A 24,341-nucleotide genomic window follows, 5' to 3' on the forward strand; every position below is an offset into this window, starting at 1 on the left:
TTTTAAATTTGCGTTTGAATGCAAATGCACAATCAATTAGGATCATGGGTAACTCTTTCATGACACATACAACTTGGTGGTGTGCATAAAAGATAAGAATGAATAGCAATGCACATAGCACGAAAAACAAGTGAATGATCATGATGTAGATAGCTCAAAGGTAATAACGTGGTAGAATCAAACAATTAAATCATATGATCAAACACACATCTAAATAGATAAAGTCATCCAAAAGACCAAATCACCACCGTCGACCGATCACCACCACCAACCCCAGCTAGACGCGAAGCTAGAGCTGGGAGGATGGGTGGCGGCACAACCAGGGGCTTCGGGGGGGGGGGGGGGTCGAACAACGGATCGCAAGGCCTTCGGGGAACGCCTTTCCCCCTCAGGAAGGAGCCCCCATTCATCGAAGTGCGGCATCTCCACAACAAGAGCTCCCGGGGGCTTGAAGCTGTACAGCGGCAGGCCGTTCGGGGGATGCTCGTAAGGATTGCTGCCAGTCCTCATCGAGTTGCTGGGCCGTGTGTAGGCCCACATGGGTCGGGAGTGGTGCTGGAGGGGAGCAATGTGTCAACAGATAAACTCGCGCACCACCATCGCCATCATCACCCCCGCACGCACATGGGTCACTAAGCTCTTCACACCCCCGGTTCGGTGTCGCGGGGGTCGGCGGAGGTTGGAACAGAGCTCCAGCCTCGGCAGCCTCAACCTGCACCCACTGCCACCAGAACCCTTCCGCTTTGGGGAGGAGCTCAGCGTATAGGACCCCGGGGATTGTTGCATCGACAGTTCTCATGGACGCGCACCCTGAGCACGGCACCTCGGAGGTCAACTCAAGGGAAAGAAACGAAAGAGCAATGCCACGGAAGGAGTAACGCCAACAAAACCCTCTCACAAGAACGCGAAGGCAGAGATGAGGACCAAAGAACGGGGGTCAGGGTGGAGCGCATGGATCTGGTAATCCGAAAGCACTACATTGATGAAGCCCGAGAATGGCGGCAGTACACCAGAAACGAGGGTTTGAAAATTGAGAAGAACCCCGGGGGACGCCCTCTCCCTCCGAGTCCATGAGCTCGGCCAGATTTGGGTGGCCCCCACTCATTGAGTTGGCAGCAACTACGAGTTAAACCTTCTTCAACCCCTAAAGGTTCACCACCGTCGAGCGTTCCAGCATGGGCCAGGGCGCCGCCGTGACGGTCAGGCTGCACGAGCCTCCACATTTCCCCCCTTTCTGAGGCATGCCAGAGAGAAAAAGGCAATAATGACATGACGCGTGTGGGTGAGAGGAAGAACCGGCGGCTGGATCGACAGAAGGAAGAGCCGGCGGCGGAATGGATAGGGGGCAGAGACGGTCGGTAGATGCAGGTTAGGAGATGTTGTGCGGAGAGGACATGCTCGTCGTTTTAAAGGCCCGACCCACAGGTGTCTAGGGCACGCGACGCTTCAGGCCACCCTCAAGGCTCCGACAAGAAGTCAACCCAGGCGCACCTTGGGCCTGGGTGCTACTGCAGGCATTCTGGGAATGGGGGTACCCTGACCTGCTTACCTGCGCCCCAAGGACGGCACACTTCAAAAACCCAAGATCAACTAGTGCGATTTCACCCGGGAAGGCCCTCGCGATAGGCCAAGCCTCACGAAGAGTAACAACATCAGGACCCGCCGGGGACCTCCTCAGGACCCCTCTGGAGCGGCGGACATTCCAAGGCAAGGCCGGGCCTCAGGAGTAAAGGGTGACGCCAGGAAAGGATAGGCGAGCAGCAGATGGTAGGACGAGGCAGTTTCCCCTTTAGTGCAAAGGAGGTGGGAGCGTACAAGGGTTCCAAAGGCATCTTCCAAAGGTTCCCCTTCTAGTGCAACTAAGCCACCGCCGCCTGCGAGTAGGGCAGACGTCATCCTAGGGCACATCCTTAACGCGTAAAACCCTACTCCTCCTTAGTTTGTATTGTGTGCTTACTGTATGGTGGTTTTGCCACAATAACTTAGTAGGTGATTAGGGAGTCTCTAATCCCCAAAAAGTTCAACCCCTAAGAATGAGCTTTGAGCCTCCTTTTATAGGCAAAGGGGTCACCAACAGTGTGCTCACGGGATGCACAGTGAACATTGTTCACCACTCTAGTTCTAAGGTGGTGTCAGGGGCAGTAAATGCCTTGTGTGACCCCTGACCTGTCGCAAGATGGTTGCGACACGTACCCAAGTGAATCGACACCTGGGCCTTGTGATGGCACACGAGGGATGTGGTGGAGCGGTCGGATTGTGGTAGAAACTGGTGGGGACATCTGGCGAGCGAACAGGGGTTTGCTGGCCTGGAGCCTCCATCGGGTGACTTGGTCACCTCCCCGACAAGGAGGTCTTGCCGGGAGCGTTGAACCCTTTTCCGGCAAGGAGGTATTGCTGGGGGGGCTCGTCAGTCTGTGCGAGCCTTCCCGGCAAGGGAAACTTGCCGGGGTCTTGCTATTCTTCGGGTAGTTTTCCCGACGAAGAACTTGCCGGGGCCTTGGGAACCTTCCCGACAAGGAGGGCTTGTCGGGGCCTTGCGTCTGGAGCCCTTGTCCTCCATGCGCCTCGCAATGAGGGAAGGGCGTGGCCTCGGCTGGTCTTGGACTGCCTTTCTGCTGCTCTTCCCGGTACACTGCCACCACGGGCGTCTCCGATGCCCATGCACAAGTCTGGGGCACACGGGACCCCAGTCTCTTGTGCACCGACAGGAGCCCCTGGGCATGGGCCACGCACGCGTGCGGGGCTTTGCTGGGCCAGGCCCAAAGTAGTGCATGGCCTTCCTCAGCAGGGGACTCTGTAGCTTTGGAGCCATTGCGGGCGGCCCTTCCCCACATTGTGCATCAAACGCGCGAGGTGGAGAAGTGCGCGCACAGTAGCCTCCCCACCTACCGACGTGTTACTCCCACGCATGAAGCATGCACAGTAAAGGTCAGGCAAGTGGCGTTCGTGGCCATAATGGCTATAGTCATGGCAGGGATCACCCCCACATGCATTGGTACAGCAAGGCGGTTCCCTGTTCTCCCGTGATCATGGGTTATTGGGAGAGAGGGGCGGCGGTTTCTGGAGTGAGGGGAGCTCGCCCCTCGCGCCTCGCCCTATAAATTAGGGAGTTTGCGAGGGAGTTTTGCTCATCCATCAGCTCCTGGAACGTCCACCACCTCTAGATTGCATGTGTGGAATGTTTTCTAGCTCAAGGTGACGCTCGCCCCTAACCATGGCTAGGAGACGAGGGAGGCCACCATCAGCCGCCAGGGCGGCAAGTGGATCCCACTCGGATCATGTCACAACTTTAGGGGGTGCAGCTGCGGAGGGCGGCACGAGCGTCCGTGGTGGCGGAGGGGCGATGAGCCGTGGTCGCCGCGGAGGCCGTGGCCGGGGGAGGCGGAGGTCTACTCCAGCACCTCCGTCTACTCCCGTGTTTGGCGGGCACTCGGACGGGATGGCGCTGGAGTTCGTCGTGGAGCTGCACGCCATGCCGTGGGGCCATTTGCATCTCCTTAGCCCTTTTGCTAGGGCGATGGCGTCCGCCAAGCCCCCTGTCTTGTGGTTGCAGGCTTATGGTTCCTCCCACGGCGCTATGCAAGTGCACACGGTGTACACGAAGTACCGCTCCATGTTCCTCGGGCAGGGGTGGAAAGCCTTCGCCCGCACCCGAAGCCTCGAGGATGGGCATATCCTTCGCTTCAAGCTAGAGGAGGATAATATGCTATCCGTCAAGTTTTGCCTGCGCTCGCCTGCTGCGAAGAGAGCACGAGCGGCGCCGAATGTCCGTCCTCGAGCGATTGCGACGAGGAGAACAGCAGCGACGGTGGCGCTCTTGGCACGTCAGGATATCGGGGGGCCAGGTTGGAGTACGACTCCCCGAGCTCCGACTGACCCTTGGCCCTGCCACTGAGGCCCGCTCACGCCTCTCCCCCACCCAGTGGAGTTACTCTGCAGGACCTCGCATCGACGCCTCGTCTTAGAGGAGGTGCAATCGCGGGCTCTGGCTTCTTCATCCCTTCAGGTCGCCCTGTCTTCAGCCCCCATTCTCCTCCGCGTAGTGCTGGCCCAGGAGAAACCAGCCTGGGTTGTGCCAGGGGTCGTCCCGCTTTTTATCTACTTGAACTTCTGTCCCGCGAGCATGTCCCTCGCCGAAAGACAGTGTAATAGGTTAGAGTACCAAAAATAATGCATGTAATATGTCTGAATTTGTTTCAAATAAATGAATGAAATGTTGTTTCCCTTGCGTGTGATCCTTCTCCTTGAATGATATGCCTTTTGCATTTTCCGGAAGCTTGCCCGCACGAATGGTCCTGCCGCTAGTACTTTGAGGAACGGATCCTTAGCAGTTCGCTTGAGGGGTCGTTACCGGCAAGGCTCCTTGCTGCACTCAGTGCAACCATTAGATCTTCGAGCGCGGCTCGAGGCGAAATAAGGTGTTGTGTAGCCACTTAGACTGTTGAACAAGTTCGAAACAGTGAGAAGGCACTCTTTGGCCGTTCAGGTCGTTGAACTACTTCGGAACAGAACTAAGGCGCACTGATCCTCACAAGGTTCCATCTACGTGCAGGTTTCACAAACAAGGTTTGCAATCTTCCAGAAAGGGAGCCACCTATCTACTCTGAATGTCATCTGAAATATTTATCACTTATCTGTTGTGCCGCGGCACTTCTCCTTGCGGCGCTTGGGTCCTTTGTCGGGGCCTGAGATCCCCGGCAAGCAGGAGACTATATTCTTTCGGCAACTTCCCCTGCAGCAAGGTATTTGCCGATGGTTCTCGACTGTCGTATAGGAGGCGGGTTGCTACAGCATAACTCATTTTCCTGTTTTGCTTGGCCGTGCTGACGGATCCCCCGAGCGCACCTTTGGCGAAGATGTGATGCTTCCGGTTGGGAAAGCGTTCGGCCGGAGTGCGTGCGCAGGTTCCGGGGCCCGTATGCGCATTCTCGACGGCTACGCACCTCTTCGTGGAGGTGTGTCGGTTGGATTATGCGCCGGAGGCCTCGCCGGAGCCCCTAGGCACACCCTCGACAGCAACGCACTGTGCCAGGGTGGTGCGTTAGCCTATTGCCTTCGAGCTCGAGGTCTCCGTCCCCCTAGCCTGCGTTCGCGCAGCAGGGCGCTCACGCAGGTGTTAGTAGGCCGTGCCGAAGTAGAGTGACCACCGCCGCGCCCTGCTTCGAGGGACCACAGTGGTGCGCTCAATCTCCCAAGATCTGATGCGGAGCTTGCTTGAATCAGCGAAGAAGGTCTCAACCATGGCTCCCCCTACCTCACGCGCCAAAGATGTCGGGCAAAACCAAAACCTATGGGAAACTCGAGGAGTCCCTTGATCGTTCGGTGGGGAGAGAGAGGTATCGCATCGAGAGAGGAACTAGCGATCAACACCGGCAAGGTGCTTTTTACCCAGGTTCGGGCCGCTTATCGCGTAAAATCCTACTCCTGCATAGTTTGTATTGGTGCTTATTGTAGGGTGGTTTTGCTACAGTAACTTAGTAGTTGATTAGGTAGTCTTTGATCCCCAAAACATTCAACCCCTAAGAATTAGCTTTGGGCCTCCTTTTATAGGCAAAGGGGTCACCAACAGCGTGCTCACGGGATGCACAGTGAACAGTGTTCACCGCTCTACGTCTTCGGTGGTGTCAGGGATAAATGCCTTGTCTGACCCCTGACGTGCCGCAAGATGGTTGCGACACGTACCCACGTGAAGCGACACCTAGGCCTTGTGCTCGCACCATTGTTGAGGAAATCGTTAACTGGTAACTGCTCGGTGGCTGATGAGTAGGGGATTAATGGGCTAATCGGCAAGTTAATCGGCCATTTAATCCATTAATCAGGCGATTTATGAGTTAATCAGCTACTCGGTGACCCTGTGAGTACGGATAAATTGGCAAGTTAATTGGTTAGCTGGACGGATTCTTGAATAGGGGCTGGCACGCGAGGGATGTGCTAGAGCGGTCAGATTGTGGTAGAAACTGGTGGGGACACCTAGAGAGCGAACATGGGCATGTTGGCCTGAACCTCCATCGGGTGACTTTGTCACCTCTCCGGGAAGGAGGGCTTGCCCGGAGCCTTGAACACTTTCCCGGCAAGGAGAGCTTTCCGGGGGAGCCTTGCGAGTCTATGCGAGCCTAAACTGGATTTCGGGTAGTCTTCCTAAACTGGATTTCGAATATCGACGAGACCGACTTCAAACTTGGAATTTCCGAAACTTGAAATGAGCTTAACCAAAAGTTGGTCACCAAAACTCGATGGCATCGATAGGAATGTTGGTTGTATCGAGATGGTGGGTTTGGCATAGGATCTGTGTATGTGTAAAATCGGTATAGCCGAGTGGGAAAAGTTGGTGGCATCGATTTTCCATATTTGTCTTGGGAGAGATATATTTTGTGGAAGAGTGGGTGTGTATTTTTGGTGGCTATCTGTAAGCACTTGAGCAACCAATTCATCATAATACCTCATCCCCTTTTAATAGTATTGGCTTTCTTGTGGACTCAAATGTGATTTCTCATAAATTGTAAAATGAAGAGTCTTCTTGCTTGAAGCTTAAGCCAATCCTAGTCCTTCCTTGCATCAAAGGGCCATCTCCATACAATCCTATAGCCAAAGAGTATTTGAACTTCTATAAAATGTACTTGGATGAATTCATCAGTCCAATAATGAATATGCACAGTCGACAAAATATATTATCAATGATTAGCATCGACGCTTTGAGAGGTATGTGAAAAGCAAGAGCTCCTCCTAAATTTGTGCATCATTTTAAATTTGCGTTTGAATGCAAATGCACAGTCAATTAGGATCATGGGTAACTCTTTCATGACACATACAACTTGGTGGTGTGCATAAAAGATAAGAATGAATAGCAATGCACATAGCACGAAAAACAAGTGAATGATCATGATGTAGATAGCTCAAAGGTAATAACGTGGTAGAATCAAACAATTAAATCATATGATCAAACACACATCTAAACAGATAAAGTCATCCAAAAGACCAAATCAAGTCTTTAAAACCAAACGAGAGCAAATAAAGCCAAAATCTCTCCTCTCTCGAAGCCCTATTGATCTATACACTTCCCCCCTTTGGCAACAAGTACCAAGAATTTCAAAGGTCTAATATAAGAATCTCTTTGGGCATGATCTCCTCCATTAGAAGATGTTGGAGTAGACAAGAAAGCATCAACGAAGGCTTCGGCTGATGTCGCTGGAGCAGGAGCTGGAGGTGTAGACACTGGAGGTGGTGGAGCAGGAGCTGAAGCTTGAGGTGGCGAAGAGGTATATCTTCTGGTACTGGCACAACTGCTCACCTGGTATGGGTCGAGAACCTTGTGGTAGTACGAAGAGGTGAATCATAATCATCATTGTCATCATCATCTTCTTCATCATGTGAGCGTGGAATCTGCACAAACTGTGGTGGTCAACTCCATAACCTTCACATATAGGTCATGGAACTTTGTTTCCATGATCCTCTCTAGGCTATTCTAGTTTAGGAAAATCTCAGAAATATTCTTCTCCATCCCTCGGATGGTGCTGACCAGGAATGACATCTATTCGTCTCTGGTTTTTAGCTGGGGTGGTAGAGGTGGAGTATTCTTAGTGGCCTCTGCAACTGCCACACTGCAGCCTCTCTAGTTGTAGCTGAGCTTGGATGAGTGTCATCCATCACAACTTCATTATCCTCGAACTCTGGCTGAAGTGGCAAATGAGGACGATCAAGCTGATATGCGTGCATGACAATCTTGGCATTGATGAGCATCTGAATGTATGATATATATCCACAAGATCTCTTCCGATCTGCAAAAGTTCTCCTGATAGTCTCAGCAATCAACTCCATGACTTTGAAGCGAGTGTGGGTGTCTAAATGAAACAACATATTGATGGAATAGCCACTAATCATTTTGTGATCACCTAATTTGGGCATTAGGGTATGCCTCAAGATAATGTTGGTAGTGGTTATTCCAGCTTGCAAAAAAAGACAGACCCAAGCTTATGAGATGGCAGGTAGTCATGGCCATTGGCTTGTACATATTGGCCATGGAGTTCTGATTCTTCTTAGGTTTTGAATACACATCCAAGTCATGTGCTCTTGACTTTGGAGCACCAACGATTGTAGCCCATTCTTCAATTGTGGCTTCATATCTATGGCCATCAGTCATCCACACAATTGTGCCATCTGAATTGAAATGAACTGTTGAATAGAATTGCATAATCATTTCATCATTCCAAGAAGGCATCTCTTTGCCAAAAACTCTTCAATGTCAACAAGATTCAAGTTCTCTCTCACATGAGGAAATAAATCTTTACTAGCTTTGATGTAATTCTAGTCGACATATCTCATGTCACTGACTGCTGGACATTTGTCATACAAAATTGCCTCACAGAAGTCTTATTGTTCTCTTGTATGAAACCTGGGATCAACTGTAGTTCTTCTCCGCACAACGTAGGGATGAATAGCTCTCTACTTCCTCAACCCTGCATTTCTTATTTTCTTGATGTCTTCAACTATTGGATGAGCCTCCTTGTGAAGTGGAAAATGGGGCCTTAACTACATGAGAATATATGCATTCTCAACATCTTCCTCTGCAGCAAAGGCTCTCAAAGTAGTGCCTTTGTCTTTAGCAGTTGCAAGTATGTCCTTTGTAGTCCTCTTGGGAGCTACAGGCTTATTTGGACCAGAAGGCTTCATAACATCTTCCATAAGCTTCCTCTTCTTCTTTGGAGGTGTGGCCTTAGCAGGTACTTCCCCTTCCTCTTCCTCAAAAGCAATAATTTTTGCTTGGTCTTCACACATGGAAGTTTGTCTACCAATGACATGAATAGTCCTTTTCCTGGCTCTCTTCACAAGTGGCTTCTTAGAAGGTCTCTCAACGTAAGTGTCATCCCTTGCCTTGCAAACTCTGGACCTCTCATGTCAGAAGGTTTAGAGTATTCCTTCCTAATAATTTTCTTAACAACATGCTTCTCTTTCTACTTCTCGGGATCAGACTCTACAGGAACAAAATATGAATCTTCTTCGACAGAATTTAGCTTCCTCCTGGTCTTTGTGGCAGCCTTGGGCAAGCTATGGGAGCTGAGTGTGCCTGGATCAAAAGGGCCCCTCTCAGGACTAGTGCGTGAATCAGACTTAGCATGAGGCTCACTAAATTTTTTTATGACTATCATCAGAACCTGACATCTTGCAAATCAAGCACACAAGCTGACACATAGACTGGTTGGCCCTGTGAAAAGATATCTAAGAGCTCGAAAAGATAAGCATCACAAAATTGCAGAATTTTCAAAATTTAAACTTTGAAAGTTTGGGTATGATCTAATGCAAAACGTATTTCGGTAGTACAGGGTTGAACTTTTTGGAGTCAGTGAGACTGACCACTTGCATTAACAGCGACTTCAGAAGCCTTTCCGGTGTAACCAAAAATAACTACTCGGTCTCACCAAAGAGGTTCTTAGTAACCCTGAAAGCTAAATCGATGGACATGATTTTATCAACTCAGTATCACCGAGATGCATGTAGCAGGAGATTAGATCCAAAATTTCTTCATTCTATATTCTAAGGAATTTTTGCTAGTGGCGGAGAAGAGTTTCACACTGTCGGTGGTAGATGGGAGTAACCTAATGCACATGAATCAGGTAAAGCAGCGCATAAGGGGTCAGATTCACACCCTAGCTCGGTGATGAATACACTAGGAGACGACGGCGGCGAAGATTCCGTCTACGTCGATGAATCCAAATAGCAAAGATGCACGACAATGCAAGGTCGATGACCAAGGGGACCTGGTGCGGTAGTTTGGAGTTGGGAACTCGACATCTGAAGATAGAAATTCAAAGCCTCGGGTCCTTAGGTAGAAATACCCCTCACTGTCGGTGTCACCGATACTAAAATTTCGGTGCCACCGAGTTCCACTACTGTTTGTTGATGGGGAAACTAAGTGAAGCCGGAATTATGGTATCGGCGATACCGAGATGAAAACTTTGATCAGCTTTCAGAATTGGTGGAGTCGAGAATTTTGGGTTGGTTACATAGAGATTCACAAATAGGTTTTGGAAGGTAGACCTTATCGACACGGAACTCCGAGTCCTCCTCACGCAGAGGGATCGAGAAGTGCTTGTTCAAATTTTGTGATGAAGCATGAATAGAACTTGAGACAAGAAAGAATAGATAGCTAGAGAAGGGTCCTAGGCATTCTTTCTATCCGATTGGCAGAAGATAAATCAAAAGCCAAATAGCAACAATTGGATATCCTCGAATGAGAAAAGATATGCACACCAACATGCTTACATAATAAGTTGTCAAATGAAATTATGATGAACATTCACATACATCCTAGCACCTATCAAGCACTTTGGCGATGACGAACTCATCTATATATGAGTGCATTGACTTAGGAATCAAGTAATAATACTTGATCCTAGGTCATACGCATGATTAAGCACAAGTGGGGTTGCCACTTTTACATAATGCATTAATTTGTTCACATCATTTAGGAGATGCTTGTACTCAAGTCTTAGAGTAAATATCCCCATAGATGTGACACCCCCCCTAAGAGGGATCAACTAACCTTGGGTTTTGTCGTAGAAGACTTCAAGTAGGTGAATTAGTGGTGGATGTTCATTGTTAATGAAGTTCATCTTGAGTTGGGAGCAATCATTGTTGTTTCGTACTCTTCTCGCCTAGATGGGTTAGTCCCAAATCAAAAGGAACAAACACAAAGACATCTATGGACATGGAGTGAAATGCATGGGAGGTGATGTCCAAAGATGCTTTAATTACCTTGTCCCTTGCTTACCTTTCAGGGAATGCGTGACACCTTTAAGTAATGCATATGGTTGAGGTTGATTTCATGTAGTTCTTGCCAAAATGAACGAGAATGAATTTCATTGGCGGAGTCACCCCTCAAGAACTTTCTAGTTCTTCCTCTTGGGGACCCACATCACCTTGATGGATATCCTTGGAGTTGTGGTAGCACTAGATGAAGTAGTATTAGAAGTGTCCTTGGGAACCCACTCAACCTTGGCTTGGGGTTCTTCAAATGAGTCTATGTCCTCTTAAAGATTCCCCTTTCCCTTGTGGTCTTGTGGTGGAAGGCCATCTTGTGAGCTTGTTCCCTTGGGAGGAGTAGTATCATACTTCTCCCCTTGAGGAATAAACTTGTGAATGGGATATGGACCTTCTTCCAAACATCTCCGTTGACATTGAAGTAACAAAGTCCTTGCTTCTTCCGATGTCCTCGTTTCTTGCGCTTAATTTCCTCAAATTTCTTATTTCCGACAAGACTCTTGAAGACACCTCTCTCTATTATCCCTTTAAATAAATCGTTTTCTTGCTCAAGTGTAACTTGGCTAAGAGAATCATTAGTTGAATCAAGAGATCTACTAGCAACAATATCGTTCGATTTAGCTTTAGCGTTGTTGTTACTTGATGAAACTTGTGGAACTTGTTACTTATGTTATTAGGTTTAACTTGTGGAACAAAAGTTGACAAGATTAACTATTTGGATAGATAAAAGGAACTCTTCTTTCGAAGATCATCATTGATTGATTTTAGGAACTCATGCTCTTGCTCTAAATTTAGCTTCTCGAAGCATTGCTTCTCCTGAGTTCTTGCAAGCTCTCAATGATATTCTAGAGTAGTTTCATGAGCTAACGTAAGAGTTTTTAATTCTTTAGTTAGATATTCAATCTCTCTCTTAACATCACCTTTGGTTTTCACTTGACTAGCATGAAAATTAGCAAGTTCATTTTCAATATTATCACTGGTCTTATTAAGGAGCAAGTCATCTTCTCCTAACAAGTCATCCTCATCACTATCAAAGTCCAAATACTCAGGGTGTGATACCTTAGGGCCTTTTGCCATGAAAATATTTGTACTTCCTTCATTTGGTGAGTCAGATAAGTCGTTGGACTTGGAAGAAACAAGTACAATGCTGGCAACACCTTCATCTTGATTATAGTCATAGTTGGAGTGATAACTTCTCTCTGATTGGTTGTCAGACTTAGAGCCAGAAACCCATTCACCAACGTGAGCTTGATGTCTTCTGTTTGAACTGCTCTTGGTGTACTTGTCCTTCTTCTCCGATTCTCCGCCTCTCCGGGAGTGCCTTCGTTCATAATGATCTTCCCTACTCCTTCTCTCTCCGCGAGGTGACTCATCTCTTGAGCTTCGTCTTATGGGTCACTCTTCTATTTTTTTGTGGGGAGCCGAGCACTCATTTGAAATGTGTCCAGGCTTTCCACAGTTGTAGCAGTGTCAGTCACGACTAGACGAATGCTTCTCATCACATCTTGAGCTTGAGCTTCTCTCTTTGCCTCTACTCTTGCAGAACTGGTTGAACTTTCTAACCATGATGCCGATCTCTTCATTGGTAACAAGGTTGTCACTTGAAGAAGCGGGAGCATCGACTGAAGCTTTACAAGGTTGTGCAACTCATCTTTGTCGTTGAGAGACATTTCATGAGCAACAATCCTCCCAGTGACTTCAGTAGGCTTGAGATCTTTGTAGTTGGGCATCATTTAGATTAATGTGCACATGGTGTCATATCTTCCATCCAAAGCTCTAAGTATCTTATTGATGATGAATTTGTCGGCCATCTCTTCGCTTCCTAAGCCAACAATCTCATTTATGATGAGACCGAGCCTAGAGTACATCTCAGCGACTCCTTCACTATCCTTCATACTGAATTTGTCAAGCTGATTTTGAAGAACATCCAACTTAGATTCCCTAACAGAATCGGTACCTTCATGCATATCAATCAAATTATCCCAAATTTCCTTTACATTCTCAAGGCGACTGATTTTGTTGAATTCTTTGGGACACAAGCATTTGAACATGATGTCGCAAGTTTGAGCATTGAATTGCGGCATCTTCAATTCTTCCGCCGTGGCATCACGATTCGGTTCGTTTCCTCCTCCGAAGAAATCACCTTGCACACCAACACTAACAATAGCCAAAACGGAGGATTATGACCAAGAATATGAATTTTCATTTTATGCTTCCATCTAGCAAAATTAGTGCCATCGAAATATGGACCTCTACGGCGATAATTTCCCTCACGAGAGGCCATACTCTCCTAGGTTGTGAAACCAATGTAATGGAGACCAAAGTTGTGATACTACTTGTAGGATCGAAAGTATGTCTAGACGGGGGTGATTAGACTACTTGACAAGATGAAAACTTAGCCTTTTTCCAATTTTAGTGTGGGCCAATTTTAGCAACTATGACTAGTCAAGATGAAAACTTAGCCTACACATGCATATCTAAGAGTATTGCAGCGGAAAGTAAACATGCAAGTGTAAATAGATGGTAAGGTAGGGAGATCATACACAAAGGTTGACACAACGATTTTTGGCATGGTTCCGATATGTGGCGTTGTCCTACGTCCATGTTAGTGTAGACTTCAACCCATGGATTGCAACAGATGCGAGAGTCCACGGAGGGCTCCACCCACAAGTGGTCCATGAAGAAGTGGCCTTTTCTATGCTAGCACGGCTTCCGTCCATGTAGGACTAGCCTCACTCACGGTAGATCTTCACAAAGTAGGCAATCTCCTTGCCCTTAAAAATATCTTGGTTCATCTCCACAACTCGAAGTAGGAGGCTCCCAAGGGACACTTAACCAATCTAGGAGGCACCACCCTCCAAAAGGTAATAGATGTGGTAGAATGATGAACTCCTTGCTCTTGTGCTTCTAAAGATAGTCTCCTCAACACCAGTCAATCTCTCTCATATTTGTAATGGGTAGGAGAGATTGATATTGTGGAAATAAACTTTGGGAGGCTAGAAATCAAGGTTTAAATTGTAGGAATGGAGTCTCTTGATCTCAACACATGAGTAGGTGTCTCTCTCTCTCTCGGAAAAATGGATCTGCCAAGTGTATATGTGTTTTCTGAGTGCTTCTTGTACGAATGAGAGGTAGCTGGAGGGGAATATATAGGACACCCCCAAAATCCAACCGATACACCATAATTGACCAACTCAGTGACAGCGAAGTTACAAACTCGGTGTTACTGACTTGCTCAAAAGGTAGCAACTTTTGAATCTTGGTGGAACCAATATATGAATCTCGGTGGTACCGATACGATGACCTAGACTAGATTTCCAAAGTCTGTAAGACCAACTTAAAATTCGGAATTTTTGAAACTTGAAATTAACTTAATCGAAAGTTGGTCACCCAAACTCGGCGGCACCGATAGGAATGTTGGTTGTACCGAGATAGTGGGTTTGGCATCTGATGTGTCTAAAAGTTGGTGGCATGATTTCCATATTTGGCTTGGGACAAATATAATTTGTGGAAAAGTGTCATAGTATTTTTGCTGGCTATCTCTAAGAACTTGAGAAACCAATTCATCATAATAACTCATCCCCTTTTGATAGTATTGGATTTCCTATGGACTCAAATGTGATTTCTCAGAAAGTGTAAAATGAAGAGTCTTCTTGCTTGAAGCTTTAGCCAATCCTACTCCTTCCTTTCATCGAAGGGGCATTTCCACACAATCCTATAGCCAAAGCATCTTTGAACTTATCTGAAATGTACTTTGATAAATTCATGAGTCCAATTATGCATACGTTGTGATTAATTACTGAAACCACCATAGGGAGAAATTGTGTTGTCAATCATTGCACATCAAAAATTATTTTTATTATCATTTAACTACTCGAGTATGAGCAGGAATTAAGCTTGGAGATGCTGATACATCTCCATCGTATCTATAATTTTTGATTGTTCCATGCCAATATCATACAACTTTCAAATTATTTTTGGCAACATCTTATATGATTTCTTGGACTAACATATTGATCCAATGCGAAGTGCCAATTAATGTTTGTTGCATGTTTTTTGTTTCGTAGAATATCCTTATCAAACGAACTCCAAATGCGATAAAAATTTACACAGATTTTTTTGGAATATATGTGATTTTGGGGAGGTGGAATCAACACAAATGGCGGCCCATGGCCTCTACTAGGCAGGAGGGCACGACATATACCCCATTGCGCGGGGTGGTGCATAGTGGCCATCTCGTGAGTCGGTTGGGGATCTTGTTCGGGAGCAAGGGGGCTAATTTATGGATAAAATCGCCTCAAAATATCTGCCCGATCGGAGTTATGGATCTATGGGAATTTAGAAAATGGTGAAGGGCCAGAAAACAGGAATGCGAAGCACAAGAGAACAAAGAGAGAGATGCAATATCGGAGGGGCTCTTGCCCCTCTGCCGCCATGGAGGTCATGGACCGGAAGGGTAACTCTCCTCCCATATAGGGGGAGGCCAAGGAAGAAGAATAAGAAGGGAGCTCTCTCCCCCTCTCTCCTGGTGGTGCTGGAGTGCCGCCGGGGCAAGGAGCGTGACAACAATCTACATCAACAACCTTGCCACCGTCAACGCCAACTCTCTCCCCATCTATGCAGCAATGTAACACCTCTTTTCCCACTATAACTCTGTACTTCAATATGGTGCTCAACACTACATACTATTTCCAATTATATGTGTTTATCCTATGGTATTTGAGTTGATCTATTTTGTCCTATGGGTTAATTTTGATATGTTTGTATTGATATGAGTTGTGTGTTGATATGATGTAGCCCTAAGGTGCCTTCGGTGAGGTCCACATGTGAAGCATATACACTGGAGGGTTTGTAATATGTTCATAATTCGCTTATGGTGGGTGGCGAGAGTGACAGAAACTTACACCTAAGTAAGGGAGTTGTGCGCATATGGGAGTAAAGAGGACTTGATGTTTAATGCTATGGTTGTGTTTATCTTAATGATTTGTAGTAGTTGTGGATGCTTGCTAGAGGTCCAATCATAAGTGAATATGATCCAAGTACGGAAAGTGTGTTAGCGTATGCCTCTCCCTTATTCCACATCATAAGTATCTATCATATTATATTCAATTGCTTATGGACAATCTTTTTATTGCCTTACACAAAAATCTTTCCACCAAACAGCCCCAAACTTTTATTTACTTACTCTTTATTTTCTTGCAGCCTACTTCTAGTTTTATTCTAGTTTTAGGTAAATAAAACGTTAAGTGTGCACAGACTTGTATCGAATTCGATAGAACTTGACTGAATATTTGTTCTACCTTTAGCTCCTCGTTGGGTTCAACACTTTTACTTATCGAAAAAGGCCACATACGATCCCCTAAACTTGTGGGTTATCAGTCACCTATGACAGCGGACAGAAGGGAGCTGGAGGAGCTTTTGACTTAGGCGGTTGGGACTTCTGTTGGAAAATATGTTGGGTGGGTGGGAAGATCCACGACTACCATTGTGCTTGAACTGCTGAGCAGAACGAAGCGGACGAGGAACCTAGATCTTCTACCTCTTTGGAACAATCTGAGGTGAGGACGAAGACGAATGAGAGACTGTGAAGCGCTTTCTTGAATTCCCGGCCCTAAGGAAAGCTAACTCGGCCCTAAGAGTCAAGTTGTAGAACTGATCAAACTCGGGAGGGTCATGCAGGGCAAGAGAAAGTTGGAAATCTTCCTTGAGACCACCTGTGAATTGATATATCTTGCTCTTCTCATCTCGACCATCCTGCTTGGCATAGCGAGCAAGGTTCTGGAAGTCGGCGTCTTATTGATAAATAGACAAGCTTCCTTGCTTCACACTCCTGAACTTCTCACAGATGCTCTCAACAGAGCTCGCCGGAATATGATGAGCTCTGAAATCACGACATAAGTCATCCCGACTAATCAAACAGTCACCTCTCGAATCCTTGAGCTGCTGCCACCATTCTACTGCCCGATCCTTCAGCTAGAAAGTAGCAACTCTGACATAGTCCTCATGCTTGACATTGTTGCACTCGAAATTCTTACACATGTCATCTAGCCAATCATCTACATGAAACGGCTGGTCATAGCAGGTCAAGGACTTGGGCTGATTTGCCAAGAATTATTTTAGAGAAGCAAAGTGCTGCTATTTGTTGAAATTCCCTTGCCGGCCTTGGTTCATTTCTTGCATCCTTTAAAACGGCATCTGAGTATGGCATTGGTGGCAGCCATTAAAGCTTGCCACGCCTCTTGAGGAGGTGGAGTGGGTGGCGAAGAGTCTGCTTGCTCTCCTTAACAACCCGGATTCTGGCGAGCTGCTGGAGCCATCCTAGAGACGGACATGAATATTAGATCACCGATGTAATGAGCTACACCTCTCCTGCAACTATCAATACACATGCGAGAAGTTCCGCAAATTCATCTACCTCACACCTTCGAAAACACAATGATACCAAACCAGATAGATCATCCACACTATCACCACCAGTACTAGGGAAAGTCATGGCACTATTTTCCACCAAAGAAAGTATATATATTTTTCGATGTCCGTGTCTTCAGATACTAAGGAAGATGAATGAAAACAATGTGCCAAGAATCCTTTAGAGCTCAACACCCTGGAAGAAATCATGTCAGGCGGGAGGCACCAAGTCAGAACTCCCTCACATCATCATCATATAGATTCCAAAATACCCGCATGATCCTAAATGTTTTTTAGCAAGAAGAGGAGCTTAATTAAAATTCCTAATTCGTAAACCTCACCAGAACAGTGAAGAGGAGTAAAAGGAATCCTACTATCCAATATAACTAGACTCAAAATAGTTTTTCAATAGACTCGACTCGGCCAAGTTCGATCAAGCAAAGGCTCCTATGGTCGTATGTCTTTAATTACCAACTTATAACATCCAAAATGTCGCACTATACTTATTTTTGGCAACATTTTATAAGATATATTGGACTAACATATTGATCCAGTGCGAAGTGCCAATTGTTGTTTGTTGCATGTTTTTTCTTTCGTAGAATATCCATATCAAACGAAGTCGAAATGATATAAAAATTTACAGATTGTTTTTTGGAATATATGTTATTTTTGGGAGGTGGAACCAACACAAATGAAGGCCCACGATCTCTACTAGGCACGAGGGCGCGACGCATATCCCCTGGCGCGGGGTGGTTCCTAGTGGCCATCTCGTGAGTCTGTTGGGGCTCTTCTTCGGGAGCAAGAGGGCTAACTTATGGATAAAATACCCTCAAAAATTCTGCCCGGCCGAAGTTATGAATCTCTGGGAATTGAAAAAATGGTGAAGGGCCACAAAACAGGAATGTGAAGCACAAGAGAACAAAGACGGAGATCCAATATAGGAGGGGCTTCTGCCCCTCCGCCGCCATGGAGTCCATGGACCAGAAGGGTAACTATCCTCCCATCTAGGAGGAGGCCAAGGAAGAATAATAAGGAGTGGGCTCTGATACGTCTCCATCATATCTACTTTTCCAAACTCTTTTGCCCTTGTTTTGGACTCTAATTTGCATGATTCGAATGGAACTAACCCGGACTGCCGTTCTTTTCAGCAGAATTGCCATGGTGTTGTTTTTGTGCAGAAATGAAAGTTCTCGGAATGTCCTAAAAATTTACGGAGAATTTTTCTAGAAAATATGAAAAATACCTACGCAATGATCCACCAGAGGGGGTGGGCCAGTGGGCCACAAGCCTTGTTGCCGCGGCCACCCCGCTGGCCGCGGCAACCAAGCTTGTGGGGCCCATGTGGCTTTGCCGCCCCCAATCTCAGCTCTATAAATTCACTTTTGCCCAGAAAAAAATCAGAAGAGAAGATTTCGTCGCGTTTGTGATATGAAGGCGCCGCCACATCCTGTTCTTCATCTCGAGGACAGATCTGGAGTCCGTTTTGGGTTCCGGAGAGGGGAAATCGTCGCCATCGTCATCATCAACCTTCTTCCATCTGGATTCCATGAAGCTCTTCATCATTCGTGAGTAATCTATTTGTAGGCTCTCTGGGCTCAGGAGAGGGGAAATCGTCGTCATCGTCATCATCAACCTTCTTCCATCTGGATTCCATGAAGCTCTTCATCGTTCGTGAGTAATCTATTTGTAGGCTCGCTGGGCGGTGATGAGTAGGATGAGATCTATCGTGTAATCGAGTTAGTTTTGACGGGGATTGATCCCTAGTATCCACTATACTTTGAGATTGATGTTGCTACTACTTTGCCATGCTTAATGCTTGTCACTAGGGCCCGAGTGCCATGATTTCAGATCTAAAACTATTATGTTGTCACCAATATATGTGTGTTTTAGATCCGATCTTGCAAGTTGTATTTACCTACTATGTGTTATGACCTGGCAACCCCGGAGTGACAATAACCGGAACCACTCCCGGTGATGATCATAGTTTGAGGAGTTCATGTGTTCACCAAGTGCTAATGCGTTGTTCTGGTTCTTTATTAAAAGGAGAACCTTAATATCCCGTAGTATCCTTTTGGACCCCGCTGCCACGGGAGGGATGGACAATAGATGTCATGCAAGTTCTTTTCCCTAAGCACGTATGACTACACACGGAATGCATGCCTACATCACATTGCCGAACGCGAGCTAGCCACATATCTCTCCGTGTTATAACTGTTGCATGATGAATATCATCTAAACGAATCACCGACCCATTGCCTACGAGTTTGTCCTACTGCTGCTGTTACTACTGTTGCTACTTGCTACTGCTGTTACTACTGTCGCTTGCTACTATTGCTACTTGCTACTGCTGTCAATACTGTTGTTCCTTGCCACTTCTGTTACTCGTTACACTGTTGCTACCTGCTACAATTTTGATTCACTGGTCGTTGACGGGAACACACAATTTACGTCAATGGGCAACTTCAGGCGCCATTGATACAATAGTTAGGAATAGTCTGTCATCAACAGATCGTTTCTGACACCGTTGTTATCATACTACTTTGCTGCTGACACTTTGCTTGTAGATACTAATCTTTCAGGTGTGGTTGAATCTGACACATTCAGCTGCTAATACTTGAGAGTATACTCTCACCTCCTATTGGCGTATCAACAAATTTGGGTCGAATACTCTACCCTCAAAAACTGCCTCGATCCCATGCGCTGGTGGGCGTCAACAACATTCTTCTAGTTTCGTTGCCGGGGAGTGCTAGCAGCATTCTTCTGGTGCCGTTGCAGGGGAAGGTCTGTTGTGACAGAGTCAACATTTTTCGGGCGCCGTTGGCGGGGAGGTATATTCTGTGAGTCACTTGGGATTTATATCTGCTGATCACTATGAAGAATCTGAAGGATCCAAATACCAAAGTCTTGCCGTCAACTACGAGGGGAAGTAAGGAACTGCCATCTAGCTCTACACTTGATTCACCTTCAGTTATGAGTAAGTTTGCGACATCATCTCCTGCTAGAAATCTTGATATGTCGCATGTGCTTGATGATGCTTATGATGCTACTGCTAGAGATGCTATGCTTGATACTATGCCTGATGCTATGCCTGATACTGCTAGAGATGCTATGCTTGATACTGCCTTGCCTGATGATGCTAGAGATGCTATTTTGCCTGATGATGCTATGCTTGATACTTCTAGAGATACTACTTTGCCTGATGTGCCACTACGGGTATTCCTTGATGCTCAGATTGCTAGAGTTATTGCCAATGCTCGTGATGCTTCTGAAACAGCCGATACTATTGATATAGAACCTGCTTTTGCTCCTGCTAGATCTAGCTCTCCTAGATATGAATTGCCTGATATACCTGAGGGTTACGTTATGGAGGGAGAGATAGTTGAGGATTTTCTTGCGTTTAAGGATGCCTATGATGCTGAGAAATTACTTCTCAAGTGGAAGGAATAATCTCTGAAAGCTAGGATGAAATACGACCCGAAGTTTGCCACTTCACCTATCTTTATTACCGATAAGGATTATGAATTCTCTGTCGATCCTGAGATAATCTCTCTAGTCGAATCTGATCCTTTCCACGGTTATGAGTCTAAGACGGTCATAGTCCATCTTACCAAACTACACGATATAGCCACCCTTTTCACGTGTGAGGAGAAGATCTGCCACTACAATATCCTTAAGCTGTTTCCTTTCTCTCTAAAGGATGACGCTAGAGCCTGGTTCACTTCTCTTGCTCCTCGATGTGTGAGTAGTCCCCAGGATATGGTCTATTACTTTTGTGAGAAATATTTCCCTGCCCATAAGAAGGAAGCTGCCTTGCAGGAAAAATACAAATTTGTTCAACTCGAAGGAGAGAGTCTCCCACAAGCTTGGGGGAGGCTCGTCCAGCTACAGAATGCTTTGACTGATCACCCTCTTCTATAACGGATTTACCGATGCTTCTAGAGACCACCTAGATAGTTGTGCCGGTTGTGTTTTTAGGGAACAGACTATAGAACAAGCCGAGACTCTAGTGAAGAACATCTTGATCAACGATAATACTTGGACTATTCCCGAACCACCTCCTAAGCCAACTCCGAAGAAAAGAGGTATCCTATACCCCAGTCCCGAAGATATGCAAGAAGCCAAGAAATCTTTGCAAGAGAAAGGCATTAGATCTGAAGATGTCAAAAATCTACCACCTATCGAAGAGATCCATGGTCTCGATAACCCGATGCAGGTAGTAGAAGTAAATTCTCTGCGTAGGTTTGATGAGAGTGATATTCCTTTTGATAAACCTGCTAGCCTATGCGTTGATGAATTTGACAAATTTGTTGCCAAACAACAGAGTTTCAATGATTATGTTAGCAGACATTTGGAACAAAGCACTCGTATGCTTAGCCATTTAAGTGCTTGTGTAGACAGAAATGTCAATGATCTGAAGCTTCTGAGTAAACATGCCTCTATGATTACTACTCAGGTAGAACAAGTACTTAAAGCTCCGAATGACTTGCTCAATGAATTAAATGACAACTCTGTGAGAGTCATTACTAAAGGAGGCAAAATGAGTCAGGAACCTTCGCATCCTGAAGGTCATCCTAAGAGAATTGATCAAGATTCACAAGGAATTAATGCAGATGCACCCAGTCATCCTCAGGAGAAGAACAAGGATGATAGAAACCTGCATGTTAGTTCACCAAATACTGTCACACCTGAAGAACCAAATGATATTTCTGCGTCTGATGCAGAAACACAATCTGGTGATGAACATGAACGTGGTGACAATATGGACAGCGATGTTCATAATGATGCTCAACCTAGCAATGATAAGGATGTGGAGATTGAACCTACGGTTAATCCTGATAATCCACAACCTAAGAGATACGATACGAATGACTTCACCGCTAGGAAGCATGGTAAAGAAAGAGAGCCATGGGTTCAGGGACCTATGCCCTTTCCTCCTAAGCCATCCAAGAAAAAGGATGATGAGGATTTCGAGCGCTTCATTGAAATGATAAGACCCGTCTTTCTACAGATGCGGTTAGTTGATATGCTCAAAATGTCTTTGTATGCCAAGTACATCAAAGATATCGTGACCAATAAACGGAAGATACCAGATCTTGAGATCTCCACCATGCTTGCCAATTACACTTTCAAAGGTGGAACTCCTAAGAAACTTGGTGATCCCGGAGTGCCCACTATACCTTGCTCCATTAAAGGAAACTATGTAAGAACTGCCTTATGTGACCCTGGAGCCGGAGTTAGTGTTATGCCTCTCTCTCTTTATTGTATACTTGAACTGGATAAATTGACACCCACTGAAATCCCTCTGCAAATGGCCGACAAATCAACTGCTTTCCTTGTCGGTATTTGCGAGGATGTGCCTGTTGTGGTTGCTAACACCATGATCCTAAGAGACTTTGTTATCTTGGAAATTCCCGAGGACGATGCCATGGCGGTCATCCTCGGAAGACCCTTTTTAAACCCTTCAGGGGCTGTTATAGTTTGCAACCAAGGCAATGTCAGTTTCCATGTCAACGATAATGAGCATACCGTGCACTTCCCGAAGAAACGATATCAAGTACATTGCATCAATGCTATCGAAAAAACTTCATCGATTCTTATTGGGAGCTTTGAATGCCCTATTCCTCGTGTCAAGATGAAGTATGAATTGCTTGTTCGGGAGATTCATATCCCCATTGAGGTGACTTAGTGGCTATTTGAAAATTCTCCGTATCTCTTCCGATTCGAGAAAGTTTTGTCATAACGATTTGATCAACCCCATTGACGGATTTCTTTCGATGACCATGAAATGAATGAATCAAAGAGTCACATACCTCAGTTTTAATATTTCACTTTCTTTTGCTTAGAAGAAAAATGATAGATTTAGTTTAGTTTTTCTTGTTTTCTCTTTTAGCGCCCCGGAGAAAAATACCTCGAAAATAAAAGTTCTTTGATGGTCCTGAAAATCTAGTATGATTTTTTCGGGAATATTTGAAAAATACTGGGACGCAAAGCTGGCATGGGGCCACCCAAGTGGGCCACAAGCCCTGTCACCACGAGCTTCCCCCTGGCCACGGGGAGCAAGCTTGTGGGCCCCACAGGGGCCCCCTCCACTCATTCCAGCTCCCATCCTCTTCTTCTTCCTCTAGAAAAAATTGTTTCGCAGCTCAAACCCGTGTTCTTACTCATTTGGCTGTGATTTTCGATCTCCTTGCTCAAAGCACCATTCTCCGAACCGTATTGGGGAAATTTCTCCTTGGTAAGTGACTCCTCCATTGGTCCAATTAGTTTTTGCTCTAGTGCTTTATCCTTCGCATATTCTTGCTATCTTGGTGACCCTGTTCTTGAGCTTGAAATGTTGATTTTAGCTGGTCCCAAGTAGTTTTAGCCCGTGATACGGTCTCTAAGTACTAGTAGGAGTAGTTGCTATGAGTTGGGTTAATCATTATTCACTTTTCTTTCGAAGTCTCTAAAAATTTCAGAAATTTTCAGAGCTAGAAAAGGAAAAAGATGAGGAGGTTCTTGAGAGGATCTTCAAGCAGTAACCCCAAGGAGGATGAGAAGAACCACCCCAAGTACATGGTTCCTCGAGTCATAGAAGTTCGAGCATGCGAGTGGCCAAGTGATGAATTTTTACGCGCCACCAGGCTTTATGAAGACTTTTATTACTTGGTGGAGAACGCAGATCTTACCGCATTCGTTGAATATAAGTGCTCGCAATACCTCCTCCTCACCAATAGTTTTGTTCAAAGCTTCAACTTTTATCCGAGGAAGAATCCTCCCATGGTTGAGTTCATGTCGTACGATATCCCCGAGTGCATGACACTGCAGGATTTTTGCAATGCATGCAAATTACCTTATGTTGGGGATATTCATGATCCTTGTCCACGGGACTTGGAGGACTTCATAGGTACTATTGTTGTTGGAGAGGAGAGAGGAGTGTCTCGCGCTAGAATTGCTAGCATACATTTTCCTGTGCTTCGGTACTTCTCATTATTTGTGGGAAAATATCTGATTGGCCATGGGGAGGCTGGATCACTTAGCTCTCCAGACCTTGCGATTTTGCGCGAAGGCCTTTATAGTAGTAAGACTTGTAGCCTAGGTGCTATAGTAGCTCAGCGGTTGAACACAAACCGTTCCAAAGGTGTCGTCTATGGAGGTATCTATGCTACTCGTCTCGCTAGACACTTTGAGATACCCAT

Source organism: Hordeum vulgare, chromosome 4H, assembly GCF_904849725.1.
Source record: "Hordeum vulgare subsp. vulgare chromosome 4H, MorexV3_pseudomolecules_assembly, whole genome shotgun sequence".
Taxonomy (NCBI): domain Eukaryota; kingdom Viridiplantae; phylum Streptophyta; class Magnoliopsida; order Poales; family Poaceae; genus Hordeum; species Hordeum vulgare.